The sequence below is a fragment of the Channa argus genome, chromosome 4 (genome assembly GCF_033026475.1).
Source record: "Channa argus isolate prfri chromosome 4, Channa argus male v1.0, whole genome shotgun sequence".
In the NCBI taxonomy this organism is placed as follows: domain Eukaryota; kingdom Metazoa; phylum Chordata; class Actinopteri; order Anabantiformes; family Channidae; genus Channa; species Channa argus.
In genome coordinates, this window is record NC_090200.1 from 3,491,413 (window position 1) to 3,513,027 (window position 21,615).

At 39.9% G+C, this 21,615-nt stretch overlaps 1 long non-coding RNA gene across 2 annotated transcripts in view; it reads right to left on the reverse strand.

The window, feature by feature from the left end:
- LOC137125381 (uncharacterized) overlaps window positions 1-21,615 on the reverse strand; it is a 218,378-nt gene that overhangs the window by 191,037 nt on the left and 5,726 nt on the right. For both annotated transcript variants that reach the window (XR_010914133.1, XR_010914132.1), the window contains exon 3: window positions 16,109-16,206. This is a non-coding gene — a long non-coding RNA (uncharacterized lncRNA). The remainder of the gene's footprint in view (window positions 1-16,108; window positions 16,207-21,615) is intronic.

Consider the following 21,615-nt stretch of genomic DNA (forward strand, 5'->3'; position numbering starts at 1 on the left):
AGATCATATAATTTTGAGGGGAAAGCAATTGAATCTGAGGTGATGCTTCATTCAACACCGACATCAAACGAACGACTGAGACAAAATTATCACCTGCAAAGAGACATGCAGTGGTGAGAAAATGCTGTGGTACAAATCACAAATAGCAGAATTGTTGCTTTTCTCAAGTGACAAGTGTTGAAAGGTATTTTTCTGCCTTTGAAAATTAAATGTAAAAATGACAACACTTTTTTTTCCCCAAATTAGACAGCGGCAAGGTTGTTTTTTTTTCCCCCACCAGAGTAAAGCACCTGACTAGAAGAAGATGAATTAACTTGACTGTCAGTTTGTAAGGTATCTGTCTTAATTTGAAGTGCCACAGGTATGATCCCCAGAGGAGAATACTAAACCCTGAGCTGCTTGTTATTTTGCATCCGTAATAAAATAATCTTTTCTAAAAATCTACAAATAAGCCTTTTATTTCTACAGTTTAGGCTTTAAATAGATTTTATGTGCCTTGGGTAATGGAACTCTGTATGTAAAAAAAAACACATGATTTGTATCTGCTGACAATTAAATTACATGGTGATGTTTGCTACACAGAATAAATATAATTCCTCACGGAAGAGAAGAAGCTGCATGAAGGTGATACTACTGGTGGGCTGGCGAGTCCGCAGAGATATCCACTCAATAGGCAATTTAAAAATGGAAGCAAGAGGTTTGACTTAGCAATAAAAGTGTTGGACTACCAGTGAGAGCAGAGACACGAAGGAGACAAAGGCTGTGGTGGAGGGAAGGGAGCAATTATCTTATTTATAAATCAACAGCAATTCCACTGATGACTTGATCTTAAATTTGATCAAGCTCCAGGTTTTGAAGTCCTCTAACTAAAAGAAATCATTGATCTAATTCCCTTTATTGGTAATAATCATGAGTCTCCCGTTGGCCTGCACTAATCAGAATCCCATTGATTTCCGCTGGACTCGAGGACTGAGAGAATGACAGCCTGAGCTGACTGACTTCAGAATTCGCAACAGTATGGCTGCTATTTCATAGCCACAAGCTTAACTGTATGAATATGTAACTCCTAATACATGGCTCACAAAAAAATAGTTTCATTATTCAACAACATCATCTACAAACTAGTAGCTCTGTAATGCTCATTGTGAAAAAACTGAACTTAAGTTTGAAAGGTAAACCCGAGCAGCATATTAAGTGAAATATAAATGTCAAAGCTTGAATAAAAGTTTACTTAGACCAGTAAAAGGCTTCAGACGCATTTCAGCTCCAAAATCAACCTGGTCGTGGAGCTACAGAAAATGTAGCTCCACAAGAAAGCGGGTTAGATTTGTGAATGTCTGGACAAAATTTGTGCCAGTTAATCTTAAAGATGCAGACAGTACTGATTTGTCCTTTTTGCACCATGGGTGTCTGTAACAAAGTCCATCTTTTGTTCCAAGTCCATCCATGGTTCCACCAGGTACAAGTAGCACTGGTCAACGTCTACTGCATGCTATGTCCATATAAACACACCCCACATGATTACACATCATCACTGACCTCACTAAACCCAGTTGTGTTGCTAAACAAGGTTACCAGGTTAACCAGGGCAATAATATGCAGCAGCGTGTCAGTTTCACACATCATCAGCAGCGTCACCATCCTCATTATCACGGTCATTTCTACAGGTGATGCTGCTCCAAGATGACACTGTAATTCTAACACAAGCGTAACGGTACTCGGCCGGAAATAAAGAAAGCGCCCAAGACAAACAGATCATTAGAGCACATTAAAATCCACATTACAGCTTTAACTGCCTCCTCAAGAGTCAACTGTAGTGGGTGAGTCATCAGCAGGCCTGCTAACTCGCCGCACCGTGGCCTAATGGCAGCTCATGTGGACGTCTGCCCACTGATTGCAATTTGGCAGCAACATGATCAGAAGCTCACGTTACTGATGTTACTGTATGTGGGCAAACACATATCGACTCGACAAGGAGGAGCATTTGTGCCAAACGAGGGCGAGGCGTGCATCGTGAACTGACCCCGGCTTTACTGTAAAAGCATTCAAATGCAGTGGTACTCAGAAGAAAACCCTCCACTCACTCAGCCTGTTCTCTGGAGAGCCACTTGTTTTTGCACGCAAGGAAAGGTTGCAACATGTGGGGGAAGAGCTGCTTAATGCCCGGACAAAGTAAACATTAAAATAAAGATTCTCGTAAGTTTTTAGCAATAGGCAGAGATAATAATTTACCTTTTAAACTGCAGTAGTTATTCAGCCTCATTTTCACATAGTACAGCAGGAAAAACTTCAGAAATATAGTTATAAAGTAAACCTAGGTTGAAAAGGGTGCTCAACATACCAATAACGTAAACCACATGAGAAAAACAACAGACAAGAGATAATTAAATTAGAAAATTAAGCATACCTCTGAAATGCCTTCAAAACAAGCATAATAATTGTTTAAATCTATTGAACTAATTCATACAGTATTAGCCAGGAGATGTTAGTCAGCTTTGGACACATACAGAATATATCATAGAGATATTTGTGAACAACAGACAGGTTTTACTACCTTTAAAGCCATATGAAGAGACATTAAATTCACAGTTAATATATATTCAGTTAAATATCATGCTGTGCCTAAATGTTTTATGTCTGAGCTGAGCTTGAATTCATCCCCACACCAAGGATGACTACAGCATCAGCAGTCAGAGGATCAGAGAGGATCTGCAGCAGCACAGCATTGTCGCTCCTTCATGATAAATGAGTTTGTATTGTCTGTCAGGCCAGCTTCCTGCCAGCCCAGGTCACTGGTTATTAAATTACCACCTGTCAATGTCCTAAATACTGATTGATGGATGAGCATGGCAAATGAAGGACTCCTATGACTTTTGTTTCCCCCTCCCAGGTCTTTCAGTGCGAGTGGAAGCCTATACCAGATTGTTATTGACATGTATTGAATGTAGGCTGGTGGCCTTGTGTCTAACTTGTTCGTGGTGGTTTTATTTACATTTATGTGCATATTTCTTTGCCTTAGATTTACTCAGTTATCAACTTTACTGTGACCAAACGTGTCAACATTTCCTCCATAAATAGGCTACTTTGAAAGCAACATTTGTACATTACATTTCTTTTTCTTCTACTTTCCCAGGACATTTCTGCTTTTAGCCCAGCAGGGTTGCATAAAACCCAAAGAATCGGAACCGTCACATCAGTAGCTTGAAATTCTCATGACCCGAAATGCATCCAATGGAGGTGCATGCAGCAAAAGTTGAAAAACAGTAATAATTAACCTGCTAACTGTTTATGACATTTATTTCCCCACCTTTGTTTTAAGTGCCTTTATGTCACACGTGGATTTTATTTGTACTTTCTAAAGTTTAACCAACAAGGGGACAAGTATATATCACTGCAAACAAAGGTTAAAAGCATCTCCCAGCTATAGAACTCCAAATCGAAAAACACCAGTTCAATTTGCAAAAATAAATCTACGGGTTTTGTTGTTTTGAAATTATAAATGAATGGAGTATTTAAGTGTTTATTTCAATACTATTGACTGCTATGTGTTTGATTTTGACCTCCACAGACAGAGAAAATTCTAGACAACCCATCTTCAACTGTACTTCATGCCTTGTTTTCCGCACGCCCTGATGCTGAGCTGGTGTGTAGCCATGTGGGATGTGTGTATGAGCGTGTGTGTGTGTGTCTCAGGGGTGTGCTCAGGGTTAGGGGCATTGATGAGTCTGTGGTTGACATTTGAGTGTGATTGAGGGGGAGTGCAGATACTAAATCACTGCATTGTTCTGCTGTCTGTGCATCCTGTCGTTACTGCACTTAACCGACCAACATGAAGCCCCTAATGGGATAATAACCAATTAAACAGGAGTACAGAAACTTGGCACTTTGATAAAAAAACCCAAGCCTGAGGTGGTCAGACCCAAAAAAACTAAGAAAGTTGAAGCAAAAAGATTGCCAAAAAAGTAGAAAAGTAGCTGTTGAAAATGATTAACTGTGTCTTTATTCAGCAGTCACAGAGAACATTTTTTTGGCTGCAAAGCCTTCATCCGCCTTATGAAGAAGTACTAGCTGGCTATGTTTTTTTTGCTTTTTTTTTTTACAGTCATTGTTAACTATGCCACATTTGTGTCTAATGATAAGGTAAATGAAAGGATATTTCAAAGAGAATTGGCCCTCCCTGAGCAGTTTCTTTTTTTTTTTTTTTTTCAAAGACTGGACAAACTGGAGCAGTTTGGAAAAAGACCGCAGGCAGGCTGAATGATTGTCAGCCATGCAAATAATCACTTACTTACACTCAGTGAGTTTGCTTGGGATAAGGCAAATTACCATTTGAAAATGAGCTCAAAAACACTCTGGGCGAAACACTTGCATCATGATTCTCAGTTATATTATCGCAGATATGTAACCACTCACATATACACACAAATGCTGACAAACATGCACAGCCTCTGAACTGGCTGCAGGGATATCATATGAATGCTCTGATCTGATGGAAGGTTTGCCTTATTGATGCATGCGGCTAAAATTGTTTTTTAGCCAATCAGCTGCTGTGACTACTTTATTTCTGATTGTTAATGTTGTGAAGGCATTTCTGCAACGTTATATTCAACTCTAAAATGGTGGAGGTTGAAAGAGCAAACCAAATAGATTAGTGATGACTTGCTAGAAACTTAAACTATTGTGTCTGAACAACCACCGCCTTCCACTCTTACTCAAACTACCATAATATTACATAAGTTACATAAATCTAACACACATCTAGATTAAGTGGGGTAAATCTGTAATCACACCTTTCTCTCTCCTTTTTGGCCAATTTCCTCTCGCTAAACTATACAAATCTGAAACTGCCGGCTCGACGTGGCAGTGTGTGCAGTGTGCATGGGGAATATTAAGCTCCAGTAGAAGCACTGTCACATCGACAAACAGCCAGTGGCAGTAGCGCGACATCTCACGCTTAAAAGCAGTTGCAAAGAAATTTTGGTTTGCGTGTTTCTCTGTACCGTTCTCTGCTTGTTTTGCAACAAAGCAATAGGTGAAAAGTTCTTCTGCTCGATATCAGCAATGCACGAAGTGGAGCCAGTAACACTAAAAACCGTTTGTCATTCACCTGTTTTAGGCCACTGGCTTCGTTATCAGTCCTCCACATCGACTCACCTGTTTCTCCTGCTGGTTGCACACATGCAGTCAACCTTTACAAAAACGTGTAGTCAGCACACAACAACATACCACAATTCAAGTTAAATTAAACAGATGAGCCTCAGCTCATAAGGACACAGCATTTGAAATGCAGTCCCATGGGTTTTTGTTCCGAGTATCCACAATGCATCATTTGACACCGGTAAATATATGCATGTTGAGCATATGGAACGTGTAAGACAGAAAAAGATGTATTCAAAGTAAAGTTAGCCAAGAGCACCAGTCTGGCAAAGCAAATGTGAGCAGCAGCAAATTGCTGCTAATGAAAATAGCTGTTGCACACCAATGTTTCAGTAAGAGAGCAATGGTGTGCATGCTTACATACAGAATGACAGATTCTTTTGCGTTTGATGAAAGCTCATATGATAACAAATTATAAAAACAGTAATCCACAGTCAGCAAATGTGGCAATGTAAATTAATTATGCTTTTAATTGATGCTTTTGTCATGGCTGGAAGCTTCCTCGACTCTCAGCCAGGTGTTTGAAACTGTATATCTCTCAAACAATGTTTCAGGGTCAATAGCCAGGTTATAAAAAGCACCATAAGCCCGTATTATCCTTTTAGTTGCTGAGTCTATGGTTGAATTCAAAGTTACTGTCAACAATATGAAGTTCATGGCTGGGATTGGGAGGTAAGCAAAGTTTAAGCTATAGTGTCGAACTAATGCCAGTTTGATTAAATGCTCTGGATACAAACAGCAGGGGGTTCTGATCCTTTCACCATTACAGTTTTCAGGGCTTACAGAGCTTCCCTCATTGTGATGCTCTCTTTTTGACCTTCTTCAGCTGAGGCCAATGCATTATATCATCAGAAAATGACTATGGCGAGTTCTACTAATCGCCTAAAAATCCAGTGGGTGTGCGCATGTCAGAATGGGTGTGATTTTGGTTTGGTGTGGTTGCTATATGGTTGCTGAATCTCGTTTTTATTTCTAGCAGATGCGTGGCAGAGAATAAATGTTTGTTTACATCCCCAGATACATTAAGTGTTTATTTGATAGCAAACACAATCCAAATTGTCACTTAGCGATGCCAGCTCCAAGTCCAATAAGCCACGGGTCTTTAAAAGTCACAAAGTGCTGCCATGTTTAACAGGGTTAAATACACAAACAAAGATGGATTGAATGTGTAATTTGGTGCATTCAAATTTGGTGGAAGAGAAAAAAAAAAAAAACAACATTTCTAGGGGAGCATGCCTTGCTGCATATTAATTCTTATCATGGTGATGAATAATCATGCTTCTTATGAGGAAGAGTCAGTAGAATACAGCAACACTTTGAGCTGTCATAATTAACAGACTCAGTCAACAATGGGCACATTCTCAAAGAGACTTCTTATTAACACAGACATAATGGGTAAAGTGCATATTAAAATGGGTATTTAGAGTGGAAGGGATCAAAACTACCAATGAAAACCCAGTTTTATGGTCGACGTGTTTCATTGTTTCAGTGTCAAATGAATGCTAGCAGACAGCAGAGGCCTGAGCCATACTGTACGGCTGCCCTAAGGTGTCAAAAAGCTTTGGCGTGACACTGCCATCACCCGCAGGCCCCGTGCACACCTCATTAACGACAGGGTATCCTTTGGCCACCCATGAGCGAGATTCAGTCCCTTGGTGGCTTAACGAGATCACATTTAAATCTGTGGCGAGATAGAGAATCACGTCCTGATGAACATTCATCAGTGACACACAATTATTTCCAGGCCGCTTGAATACTTGATCTAGTTTGTGAGGAATTCATCATGATTTCCTGGGGAAAATATTTATGACGAGGTGAAAGGATCAGTTCAACTCCATTTCCAATACAGTTCCTGAAACAGTATCCTGGTAATCCACGAGCCTGATAAATAAAATAATAAAGATCTCAGAGATGCAGTACTGAAAACTCAGACAAACAAAACCCAAAGTGTGCGAATCTTTGAGAAAATAGGTTTCTCTTGTAAGTAGGGTGAAGTGAAAGTCAAAAGTTGGCTGTGCAGCTTTGCGGAAGTGAAGAGAATAATCCTTTGTCTTTCATAAAGACGCCCTCAAGCAAAACATTAACACTATGTCCTTCTCCTCTTCTGTGGAGATGCTGAAAGCATCAGGCTGCCTCAACTACAAGACAATCAATAACACAGGTACAGTAACTCATTCCAGTTCGACACAAATAAAGAACAAAGAACCTTTTTCTTAGTGTTCCCCCCACATCATGAGAGAGATGATTAGAGTCCGTAATTCAATGATGAGCCCTGAATTCTAACTGAATAGCCTGTTCCACAGTGTGCCTGTCATGGGTGATTACAAGCTTAGCAAGAAAAATGAGATACTGGTTGACCTATTTCTGAACACTTTGTTTCATGCCGTCCCCCCACAGTCTCCCGTCCACCATTCTCATCCTTTCTTCCAACCAAGTTTGCCTATTCCTTTGATATTTTTTTTTTTTTAAGCGTTTCTGACCACCGGTTCTCTTTTAGTAGAGGTCAGGTCAGAGGCCACCTGGCTCATCCACGTTGCAGAGCATGAGCAACCTGGCAACAAAAGCCTCCTCTGTTGGAGATCTGTTGCTCAGTTCCAAACTTTCACCTTCACCCCCTCCCTTTCCAGCCTCTCTGTGAAGAAATCCCCTGCAGGGATGCTTCAATAGGGGGGCTGTGAGCGCTCGGGCCTCTGGGGCAACAAAGTTTGGATGCTGTCATGAGGAGGAGTCACACTCATCAGCAAGCAAAAGGTGGGAAATAAAGGAGGTGACGCACCTCTGCTTTGGCTCTCGGACAAAGATGCTCACAGACAACGCAGCAATTTTTATGGTCACCATTTCTCACCACCTCTTTGACATCAGCATTTGATGAGCAGGCTCATTCGGCTGTCAGGATTTATTTCCTACAAACGGCTTGTGCAGATTTTTTGATTTTTTTATTTTGTGTTATCAAAAACAGATTTTCAATCGACTAATAAAAAAAATGCTTAATTGAAACAATGCGCTATGAAATGAGATGAAAGTGTATTAGTTTCTCAGTGCCACTGATGTCCACAAAACCCTGTGTGTTGAGTTTTGCAGATAAGAGTTAAAGAAATGCGGGCTGGCACCGGGCCCTTCTCTTCTCACATCCCCAGCAAAACAACATCGGAGACCAGGGGTTTGGTCTTAAGAAGAAGTAAGTAGAGTTTGTTATTTCACCGCCTTTGACTAAGGTCATACCAAATTAACAGACGACTGACTGAATAAAAATAGCATACCATTAATTCTTTTTTTCTCCTCTCTGCTCATAAATCTTAAAGCTTGACCTGATTTTTAATGTTAAACTATGTGGAGAAATTAAAAAGGATGAGGAAGGGGGGAAAACATTCAAATAAGCAGCACGGACTAATTTTAACCATGTCGCCAGCTCAGGTTTCATGGGGGATCTGCGGGAACTAAAAATACTTTTGGTCTTTTGTGGGGAAACAATTTAAAAACCTCACAAACACAATTGCTCAGACGCTGCTTTAGAATGGGCATTTTCAATTATGCTGGCAGAGATTTTGAAACTTTATGGTCAAGCAATGGTGAGAATTATAATCAATTTTCAGGTGATAAAAAAACATAAACAGGGGGCGGAGGGGGAGCTATTTAATTGCAACCACATTCGTTAACAAGCTTAGCTCTTGTCTCAGCACTGTGCACCACACTCAGCATTCAAATAGATCCTAATTATTTCTCGTTGAAGGTCTTAAGATTGTCAACTCTTGTGTTGGCCGATGATAAAACATGGCTCTTTCAAACTTAATCATTACAAGTACATTCAACGAGCATAAATGGCTCAGAGGTTAGAGCTGCATTAACTCGTGTCCATTTTGGTTGAATGGCCTGGCATCCGCAAAAGCAGATTACATCCTCAAATCAAACCCTAACTGATGATCGCGTTCCTAAACAGTCAATTATGGAATGTTTACAGTCGTGTTTTGAGGCGTTATTTGTTTCTGTTCACTTGATAACATGCTAGACTGACTTTAGATTGACAAGGATTTATGGGAAGAGCAGCGAACAGAGTAAAAGCCAATCATGTAAACACCAATTACAAGTCTACTGAGAAGAATTAAAGCGGCCGAATCAAGTTTTTTTTGTGCGTTTGTGTGTCTTTTCTTTCTCTAAAAACAGACAAAAAGAAGGAGAGATACAGGGTGTTTAATGAGGAGAAGGGATGATGGGCACTGTTTGCATCATAATATGCAAATCAGCCATCTCTGAAATAGTGTTTGATTCCCTTCTGTACAGTAGTGGATATGAATTAAGACCACTGCTGGAAAATTATTATCATAATTGAGGAGTTTTTTTTTTTTTTTTTTTGGATGCAGAGCCAAACTTGAGTCACCAGAAGAAGGAAAATAAAAAAAATATATACTCAGCATTGTCCAGGTCAGATCCTAAACTCTCCTGGCTACCTGTCAGGAAACACTCGTGTACAAAACGATGTCTTTGAGCAATTGTGGATTTGCTTGAGGATATTGTTTCAGTTTAAGCAACTGGAAACACAGGCTAAACCTATAACTATTGTTCTGAAAGACAGGGTTCAATAAAGAAAAAAAAGAAAAAAGAAAAAAAATCCCCTTTACCTCCATCTTCATGCACAGGGTGCATGTGTCTCTGGGTCACTGTGATGACTCCAGACTGATTTTCCCAATAAAGACGTCTCCAGTTGTCCAGTGGAGAACCACTGGCTTACAGGTAAAGTGGTGTAATGTTACTGTTAAAACTCTGAATAGTCTCCAATTGGACTCAGGTTTTGTTTTGTTTATTGTGCACGTGTGTAATAGGGGAACTGTTTTCTCTTCAGTCTTCATGCATTTTTCAAAAAATATGAATGCAAACCTTTCAATTAAACCAATATTCAAAACGAATTAAACTGAGGATTAAACATTTTTAGCAGATGTTTTTAAGCAGATACTAAGTTTCGCGTACCTTAAATGTGCATGATGAGCTATGAGAGTTTGCAACTTTGAGGAACATCTGCATTAACAAGCACCCTAAAATCAGATAAAAAGAGATATGTCAAACAATCATATAGTACATCCTTCAACGGCATCCCCTTGTGTGTAATCAAGGTGTAATGTACTCTGCAGCTTTAAAATGACTTCTTTCATTCTGTACCCACATTGCGGCAAGTACAGAACAATGGAACAAGTTAGGAGCAGAAAGAAGAAACTCTGGTGAATGCTATTAATATAAGACACATCTCGTCACTCTCAATATGGCAAGCAAACCTAGCAGGCTTTGAAGTCCTCTCCTCTCACTTAACTTAACCCAGTCTCCACTCATCTCTCGCTCAAACTCAGCCTTTAATGTGGCGAGCCGGCCAGCCTCCTCGTATCGTCCCAACCATCACGTCACTGGACGTCTCCAGAACCGGGATTATTTGCATTTCCTGGTCTGTTTGAGCTTCAATCACACAAAAGGGACCCAGGACTGCTGAACAAAAAAAAGAGCAGGAAAAAAACCACCTCTAAAGTAATGTGGTGCCGCAGAACTCAAACCAGATGAATCTTCTCTATTTTTACCTTTTCCTTTGCCAAGGAAACATCAGGCACATCCTGTATGCTTCAGTGAGGACGGCCCAACTAAAGCTCTCTAAAGAGCAGAGGGAACAAAGATGTTTCATCCCCCCCCACCACCGCCACCACCACCACCACAGCCACCACCACCACCACACACACACACAGATCTCGCTTTTCAATGTTTGCTTGATTCTGTCGTATATGATCTTAGAGCTGGAGATATTGAAAATGATACGACACAAACACACACTCACATATGCACACACTTTTGTTGTGGATAACACTAGATAAAGGCACTACAACAACTTTGCTTGGTTGCAAAACAGCAAAACCCTGAGCATTCTGCACAAATCCAAGTCATGGAATCTAAGCACAAAAGACGTAAAGGTTACACATTTCTTGTTAAACGCCAGGCTCCATGCTGAAGGAAATTACCAATGTGACAGATTTGCAATGACAGTAAACATTAAAAGTCATTGTGAGCCTTTTCAAAGAACATCCAGTCCAGTAATTTTGGCAAACATCTTCACATGTTCGGTGACAAGCTAAAACATCTGACGCTAATTTGTGCTACTTGTTTCTATAATGCACATAAGTCTGATGGTCAAAGTGCTTCTGATTCACAGCCGTGGTTCAGCTGTTACTGTATAACACAAATTGTATCAAGACTAAAGGTCAGACAAGAATCCAAACAGCTAAAAAATCATGAAAGTGCCCCGCTAACATTTTGATTTGATTCAATTTACAGCTATTACCCTATAGAAAGCTTCTAGTAACGCTAGCCTGAGAACATACGCAGTCTTGATGTCTAAATGCATTAAGGAAAAATGCCACAACAATAACTAATAGTTGATTTTGACCATACGCCTTTGTTTATCATGCAGTTGTAAAAAGTAACCTCTGGAGCCTTCTTGTAAACAAATCAAAGTTGTGTTTAACTTTTGTGTTGTACACCAAAACACACACACACTTGAGGCCTTATGAGCATATTGAATGCATTTTCAACTCACAAAAAAAAAACATTGTGCAAAGTTGTTAAGTGAAAATGAAAGACTGCATTGTTCACATTCATGTTAGCAAGATGAAACCAGTGTGAAACCATTAAAATGTGTGTTGCATAACTGCATGCTGCAAACAAAACAAGGGAATACTCATACCAACCTAGCTCTATAGCACCAACAGTGGTCAAAATCTCCATCAGGTGCCTTTAAGTACTACTGAACAAACATGGCTCTTTGCCTCCCCCCCAGCATGGTGTAACTCAGCCAATGAGATTATTGCAGCCCCTGTAAAATGTTTGTATAACTAAAACTCCAATCTGCTAATAGCCACATAAAACAGCATTTCATTCTGAATACACTTTTGTGTGCTCTCTTCCTGCACAGAGGAAAAAATAAAAACCACTCCAGCTATTTACAGCTAGTCCGCTTGATTCGAACAACATGGCACCTGTGACTATTCAACAAGGGCACTTTCAAATTGCCCGTCATCGGTAAAAGCTGCAATTTCTGCTACAAAAAAGGGAATAAAGACGCACAGCCGGCGAAAACAGATATGAGCCTATGTCGTTGTAATCAGGTGGAAATTGTAAGGCCTTTGCACACATTCCTACTGCTGGAAGTGTTTATATAAGGGAAGACTGCACAGAGTGGCATCCTCAAACTATATTATGATCCAAATAATTCATGATTTTCATCTGTGCCTTATCATATTTAGATTAAACCAATAACACCAACAAACCTTCTTCAACCCTGATTTAAAAATGTGTTTTTTTTTTAATATGTTATGATATCAGCGGACACTTCTCCCTGTACACACTCATTTTCTATAATTGCTTTTTCATATTTTGGTTAATGGTAGTGGGTGTTTCTGCCCAGTAAACACAAACACAAACACACACACACACATACAGAAGAGCACACCAACTGAGATCCATAAATGTGCAAACTAGAAGCAGAGATTAATGTGTTGTGTTTAAACCTAACCTTTTCTGTAAGTCAAGCGTTCTGCTGGGTTATTTCTAATTTAAAACTGGAGCTATACCAGCCCCTTAACATTTTCATCCTTTTTTAAGACATTTCAGGACACAATGTAGCCAGAGGGCACAGTTCAAATATATATGATTCAGTGTCATTTGCAGAGGAAATCTTGGTTTTAGAGGAAGTTAATTCTGCCGTTTGCGACTGCAGCCGTGACAGATGTAGTCCGCGGTCCAAGTTTTTTTCTTACTATAGTGTAGGAGTTCCTATTCAGCTCATGAAGTGTCACAAATTACTGGAGAAATTCATTCAACTCAGATGATTGGCTTGATTTAAATATTTTTGTTATACTTTAATTCTAAACCTGGTAAGAAAAAGCACTAATGGATAATATCCTCACAAGGAAAAGTAATTTCTTCTATTGTTGGTTTCACTTCTACACTATTCAAATAAATAACGGTTACATCAAAACCAAACAAAAAAACTATTACACTTCTAAATCATTTTTGTAATTTTGAAAGTTACAGACAAATGCTGACAGATCATACAAAATTCGTGTGGGTCGGTTTGGAAAGCAGTGACAAGCAACCTACTCTGTCACTCATATTTCGAGAACTTGTTGACTATTGCAATGACATTTTTTCCGCCGCAAAACCACTCTGCAAATTTATGTCCTCTTTTCCGTACAAACAACTGGCAAACATCCATCTGTGACCAAGCCTTACTTGCAAGAAACATCATAAATTTAACTTCCAAAGACCCAAATGGGTGTTTTTCAGAGGTGGAAAAATCATTTCCAAAAGTTAAAATAGCCATAGAAGGATCATTGACTATTTTAAGCGGCATTTTTGTGTCAAACCCCTCACAAATACTGCGATAATCAATACAGCCACACAAACAATCAATGGCTACTGTACCAACTACGTAAAAAGCTGTTTATACAGCCTGTAACTTCAGAGATTTTGTTCTCTCTCACAACTTTCATCATCACTGGTTCCAGCAAAAAATAAATACAAAAACACATGAGCATCTACCTGGTGAACAGTATATATATAACAGCAGCAAAAGAGGCCATGTTGGTGGAGATCAAAACAGAGCCATACATCAGAGTCTGGACTTAAACTCATCATGTGTACAAGAAGACATTTTTTACAAGAACAACAATGTTTCTCTGTGTCGGCTGGATGTGTTAACACATTTTTGCTACATCATGCTGCGTTTACAGCTCACCACAAGAGTTCCACTAGAATTCAAAGCGTTTTTTTGTTATGTGATGTAAGGTAGATATGATGTCCATGTTATTCCTTTGTCCTTGTTATAGCTGAGTAAGGTGAAGCTAAGGTTGTTTAATTAGTGCAACATTTTATAGCTGATGTATGAATTTGGTTGTTCCCATGAAAAGTGTGGCGAAAAAGTAAAGATTAGTCTTAAATGGATTAGCATCAAATAAAGTACAAGTACTTTATAAACTGTTCTTGAGTACAGAAGTAGTTAGTTTTCATGTCTGACATGTAACCTTTCCTGACACTGACACCTTACCTGAAGCACCTAAAAACGCTGTTGAACACTCCAACTCCAACGCATCTGGCACTCAGAGCAATTAAAGCAAATGCTATGAATTATTTGCAGCCCCCTATTTGTCTCTGCTCTGGTATACATACCCAGTGTGTTTATTTGAAATGAAAGGGTGTGGCAGAGCCGCCTAATGAAACCCAGCTGCAGGCCGCGAAGACACTGGATGGCTTCCCTCACAACAGAGGCTGGAGACAGGGCCGACTCGGAGCATAACACAACAAGAAAATCGAAAAACTACAAACAAAACGAGTGATTTGCACACAAAAGAAAACTGAATCAAGCGCAGCCCATCCACTAGAGAGAGGTTCTTGTAAACAAGTGACTGTGCTAAAACAATACAGCTGGATTTCCTCTCGGTAAGCGTTGATAATCATCACTCACTGTTTACCACAGCAGAGAGGGGTTCCAGCCCCAAACAGCCTCAGGTTCCCCAATAACACAAACGAAGCTGGATTCACTAACGCTATCTCTGTGATGATGCACTTCTACAGGGATATTTGGCACCGTGTCTCTCGCTACTGTCCAAACAGTTCAGGGACAATGTGATTCATGTGTGCTTTTTCTGCTAGGAAAGAAAGTTTTGCTTTAGTACAATTTTTTTAATCAGAAAACCAGAGTTTAAACATAATTTTGGCTTAACTTACTGCCTAACTATGACAAAATTTCTCTGTTTTTTAATGTATTCTAAATGTCCTTAATATCTGAATGCTTGAAACACTTTTTCCCCAGCAACATTTCCTAACCATTCCAAAACTAATCATTTCTCTTTATGGAAAAAGAGCTTATCATATGCAAAGTGCTCAACATCAATGTCTTCATATTCTCGTTTGAGAAATTCATTGCGCGGTGAATTCCCCCAGGAATGCTGCAGCCAAGTTTCTGGCTTGCAAAAGTTTTTTTTTTTTTTTTCCTCTCACTTTAATTCAACTTGGCACGTTATTTCTCAGAAATACCATCGGGCTCGGGGGAGAAACATAGACGTGGTCTCACTTGTTAGTGCGGGTTTTAGTGCTGAATAAGGATCAGACAATGGCTGAGGGGAGAGGGGCTGCAGTCTAGCGAGGTATTGACACAGGAGATATTGCCTGAACAAAGTGGATCCGTGAGAAAAGGGAGCGAGCGAGCGTGAAGGAAGAAAAAAAAAGAGAAAGATTATCTTAATTATCATTCAGGAGCTGCTTAGTGCAGCACCTGTGCATGAATAATGTCATTTATAGGCACATTGAGATGTGCATAATTCCCCCTTAAATCATACACATTAGCAGCATAACAAGGGATGAACAAGTCGGCCTCTCGCAGGCTCAACTAGGAGCGAGGGGGTTCATTGTCAGCCCCTCACCTCCTCAATAAGAATGTATTTCTTTATTCAAAGACTCCACTCTTCTCTCATTTAACACTTGCTATTCGGTCCAGAAGAGTTGTGAGGTTACATATCCTGCTTCATATTACCGCGCTGGATTTCATTTGTGCGCCGCATGATATCAAAATAGAGGATATTTTAGGCCTCGGCGTGTGATTTAACAGCAGAGAGGTTGTATGGTCGCACTTGGTGTGAAGTAACAGGCAGCGGGGAAACTCCTACTAATAGAGATGTATCAAAGTAACGATGCTCTGTGTCAGTGCCATGTAGAAATGTTGCATTTGAACATAATGGATGCTATAGATGTTAGAGCATAAGACATTCTACATCTCCAACAGGCTCAACAAGAGCTTCTCATACACAACTAGGCACGTTTTGTTACAACTCAACTTCCAATGCAAGCATCACCGACATAAAACAAATGAGTACCTGCAACAGTAAGCACCAATTTATACGAAGATTCACATTAAAACCGGTCTTACCTGATTTGGTCTGACGCGTTGGCTTACAAAAGGGTTATGTGAAGTTGAAGTTGCTGACGACTACTGCTCTCAGTCCAACTGGGGTTTTATTCTCTCTCCTGAACAAAGGGAAAATACTGTCAGCATCTCATATGACTGCTCTTCTACATGCACACCTATTCTCACCGGGGACGGACTAAATACTGTTTGTGTGTTATAGTGTCATTAAAATAGCCTGTACTCAACATAAGGTATGAAAGAATACACTTCTAGTCCTGAAGATACTTTGACTAAGTTGAAAACAACACTAACTATTCACTGTTCGATGTACATTTTGTAGCTACAGTACAAGACTAATTGTTAGCCAGCCATGAACAAACAACCCTGAGTTTCTTTCTAGTTTAGCAAAATATAACCAAAAATTGACAAAGAACATTGTTTTAAATCAATAAGGGGGCGGCTGTAGCTCAGTTGGTGAGGCAGTCGTCCCCAGACCACAGGGTCAGTGGTCCGATCCCCGGTCCCGGCTATATGTCGGAGTGTCTCTGGGGAAGAAACTGAACCCCCAACAGCCCCTTCCTACTCCCAGCTGTGCAGTGCCGGTCCAAGCCCGGTAGAAATTCGGGAGGGTTGCGTCAGGAAGGGCATCCGGCGTAAAAACTGTGCCAAATCAACATGCGGACAAAAGGATCCGTTGCGGCGACCCTGAACTCACGGGATAAGCCAAAAGGACAAAAACAATAAATACAATAAATGGTTTTAAATCAATAGCTTTACTGAAGGGGGGGCTAACTGTATGTTGGCAAGCTTATTAGCTTGGTCACAAAGGGCTATTAAGAGCTTATTAAGTATTTAATTTGATTAACAGGAAGTTTTGTTAGTTTATGGTGGGTCAGTTTCTTTTTATGAAGTATAAAAACTGTATTTAGCCAAAAGACATACTTTTACAGTAGTTGCTACATGTGGAAAATGTAGTAATGTTATTCGGCATGTTTGGTGGTATTGCAAAGTAGCTCATGGTGTAACAATACCAACAAGGGCAATCAGCCAGTTCTCAGAGACACTGGAGCCACAGTACACAGCACTCATCTGCATTTGCACTGAATGTTAAGTCAGATAAAAAGCTCCCATCTCCAAAATGTCAGCCTAATAAATAACAGTCTTCATGTTACTGAGAGAATCTGGTTTCAAACTTAACCTGTGGGGAGGTATTTTCATGACAACAGTGATATGTACAGTTATAGATGACATTTATTCTCCGAGGTTACACTCGTGTAAAGTAGGAAAGTGCTTCTGATACTTCATCCTAACCACGTTTGCCATGTCACCAAAGACAGAATTTATGTCTCGCATGTGTCAAATAGTCCTTGAGAATAAGTGCTCAAGCCTCAGTTGGAGTACAAACTAGGTGGAATTCCCCAACACAGTCCACACTCCAGAGCCGGAAAGTATTTGTCATCCAAATCGGATTTTGTGTTGCCACGGGAGACGTGGTTCCACACAGAAAGGATGCATACAGTACAAAATGAGAGTAGTAACAAGGCTGTCATCACGGAGAAATGTCAAATATTCCGCCCCGCTGCCGACTCCTAAGCGCAGCCTGCCGCTGTCGAGGCCCGGCCCACGCAGTCAAAAGTTCACGACAACAACAGAGGGCATTGTGGGTTTTGTCTAATCAGAAGGGCCTTCCCGTTAGAGCTGAGCTCTTGTGAATTCTAACTATGCCAAAAGAGATATGGAGTAGGATTAAACTCGTAGTGAGTGGACCTCCTCTGTGCTGGGGTCAAGCTAAAATTTTAAAACACTTTGAGTGCTCGTTTGTAGCCTGGGTGGAGGGTCTGGTGGGCTGGCTTCATCATTTTGAGAAAATGTCAATCGGTCACTGAAAGAGATGTGTTTGAATCTCCAACTGAACTCGTGGGAAACAATGAAGATGAACAACTTCGTTCCTAAAGCCAAAACTAACAGAATACGAAAGAAAAGGTGATTTATTTGTCATCTTGACCCTGTCAAATCAGCACCATGTTCATTTTAAGTCATGAGCTAAAACAAAAGCACTGTGGTGAAGACAAGATGCCCACATCAGCCTGTAAACTTCCCTTCAAAGTGGAAAGAAACGGGTTTTCAAAGCTGGAAAAAGTGCACAAGACAAAGACAGTAATACCGCTTTTCCAGTGATAGGTCAAAGGGCAAACAGTTCAGTTTTTAGTGAACTGAAACTGGCCAATTTCTGGCCAAATTTTACATGAATGTCATACTGTAAAACTCAGCATAAGCCTTTCCTGTGTCTATAACATAGCACAGTATGGTGTCTATGTAATAACAATGGAAGAAAATCAATGGATTATTTAGGTAGATAATAAGAAGACAATGCCTACATGAAAAATGATGTACACATCATACACACAGGGGTGTCTGCAACAACTGGATTCCAAATTATCTTTAACACACTTTTACTTAGTATTTTATAATCATATAGGATCAGCAAGTCAACCAGCCCAACAACCATATAGGTATTTTGTCCTTACCCTCTGGTACAAACGCACCCCTACAGACTTTCCTGCTCATGGTTACAATAATGACCATGTGGCACATGATAGCGGTGGCCGACTGGGCCTTTGTGATCGTGGTTACAATAGGAAAACAGGCAGTTAAGGTTATGGAACAGGCATGGTTTAGTTTTAGGTTTTGGCACAAACACAACTTGTTTTTTTTTAGAGAAAGGGCATGGTTTGGGTTAAAATAAGTACTTTGGTAAGGTTATAGGACCTTTGTCGTCATGGTTACAATAATAGGCGCACAGACAAGTTCAGGAAACCGTCATGGTTAAAAGAAACAACAATTATCGGTTTGACATAAGAAGAAAACCAGCAGTGTGTGTGTTGGCCTCCTCTTTACACAGCCGTTGTGAGGTTAACCTGCCTGCAGACAAAGATCTCAGACTTTAAGAATATGGTGTCATTCCCGAAGCAGAATTTATGTATTTATTTAATAAAGTTAACCTTTTTGGACTGTTCCTACGGCTTATCGTCTTGACCAGTGGCTTTTTCTCATCTTAGACCTTATTTCCTAACTATCTTCATCTAAACGTCCAACAGCTGTCAGCAAAACCTACTACTTCCTCAGTCTACCACCTTTGTTTGCAGCCAGGTTCTCTTGGATGTTGCTGGTTTTTGTCCTACAAGTTCCTCTATTGCAACCCTCACCGGCTGAAGGAGTTCACTTCCTGGTCCCAAGGTGCCGTCATGTTTCTGTTGTTGACCTGTGACCTTCCCAAGTGAGGACTGCAACTGGAAATTTTAACTTCCTAGTATTAGATGAAAACACAGTAGAATGCTGTATGTTTTGGAAGCAAAGCCATTCTGTACCTATCTCTCCTCTCTCTGCTTAAGCCTCCCCCCCCCCAAAAAAAAGAAAGAACCATCCTGAACTGCAAGAGCAACATAATAATTCATATTCAGATCATTATTCTTAATACCTCTGAGTATTCTGGTAATATGTGATAATTGCAGTGGAGTGACCTAAGGACAAATGCCATTATGAGTTTAAAGGATGACGACTAATCTGAAAGATGTAATTCCCTCTGAATATTCGGAAGGCCCTGTCGACGCTCGATATCATGTTTGAACTCAAGTTTTATTTATCCACTGCTATTTGATATCTTTAAGATACTGCAATACAAATAAATTATTCATGTCAATTAGCTTTTCATCTTCCAAGATACGAACTTGTGTGATCCCTTTAACAACTATTTATTTCATGCTAAAAAAGAGCTCTCCCTGGAAGCCCACTGCTATTGCCTGAGGACATGTCTTTTAAATAAAAGCATCAGAGCTTTGCATACCTACAATTTGCATATTAAAGGCACTGGAAGACAGATGATAGAAGAATTGGGTGAAGCAATCTAATCATCGCTCAACTCTGACTAGAATCCCAAACTCTTTTAGGTTTGGTCTTAAGAGACGAGGCAGCAGCAAAGAAAAGTACACAAATTGTTATTGTCAGGCTTTGTTGGAGCTTGGTTGGTTGTTCTTGGGAATGATTGGACTCAGTTGTGCGCAGTGTGTTTTCTTTTGTCCAACAGCGTCTTTGACAACTCAATTCTTTCCAGTGCACTTGCTTAGAAGTTGAAAGCTCACGTTGTAGGACGGATAAAAAATGGCTGACGTGCCTTTGGTCTTTAATTCAAACCCATTTAGACAATTTTAAAGAATAATCCCGGTTTATTACACTTTGTTTGCCCCTGGGAGTTGTAACATATATTACACACTGTCCTGTCTGCAAACATTGTAATACTGCTACAAAAAAGTTATGCGTCAAAGACACACAGGTTTGGAAACTTGGATGAGTGCCTATAAAAGACCGTAACGAAGTGGATGTAAAATCGTAAAATTATTTTTTTAATCTCGGGTCAAATATGAAAACATTTTGCGTAATGTCCCTGGTGTTTTTATTCTCAACATGTTGTGTTTAAGGTTTCCTGTGGTTGAAGATTTTTACAGGAATTCTAATGGAATTCAACTTCAACTGTGCAACAAACATACAGGGGAGCTGTGTGTGCAAGTGTGTGTGTGTGTGTGTGTGTGTGTGTGTGTGTGTGTGTGTGTGTGTGTGTGTGTGTGTGTGTGTGTGTGTGTGCCCTCTCAGTTTGCATCATGCTGATCACCTCTGATATGTTGCTGCCCTGTGGCTACACATGCCCTGTTTAGGCTAAGACAAGAAGACACCAGCTAATATCATGGTCAAAGACTTCCAGCTCTGTAGTTTGGTGGTAAGTCCTCCGTACTATTTGGCTGGATGTAGAATAAACTCTTCCTGTTACAGGTGTGGGTTCTATGTTTTTCATAAAGTCAGAGCTAGCTGAAGTGTAATTGGATACAAGAAAATTCTACGTGCCAGTGCCGTGGACGAAAATACAGAACTGATTAGATTGAATGAACAGGAAAAGAATTAGAATATATACAAAAAATTAAAACAAAAAAAAACAGAAAATCAGATATAAATACAGAATGAAAACAAATTAAGATTGTTAGATATGACTGAAAGCCCTGACAATCTTAAAACTTCAGACTAAATCAAGGATGAAAGAAAGGGAAGCAAAGAAAATTTCAAGAAAGGCTGCAAGGAACAGAAACAACCAATAACCAAGGAAAGAAACAAAGAAAAACGAAACAAAAGGCCGTAACGTTGTCGTGAATGGATTACTGAACAGGCCTACTGGGCAAAGGCCCAGGGGCCCCGAGAGGTCAGGTGGGGGCCTGTGCTCAGTGTGAAATGAGTTTTAATATTTCCTATTTGAAAGTAGCAAAGCTCTGTTAAAAAGACACAAAATGACTAAAATGAAATAAAATTCAAACATGTAATACAACAAAAAGAACACAAGACAAAAAGTGAGCTGAAGAGATGAAAAATGACCAGACAAAAACGGAAAAAGGAAAAACTACGTAATGAAGAAAAAGAGACCAAAAAGTTACATCAAAAATGCCAAAAGAGATTAAAACAATGGCAAAATATGGGCAAAGAGAAGA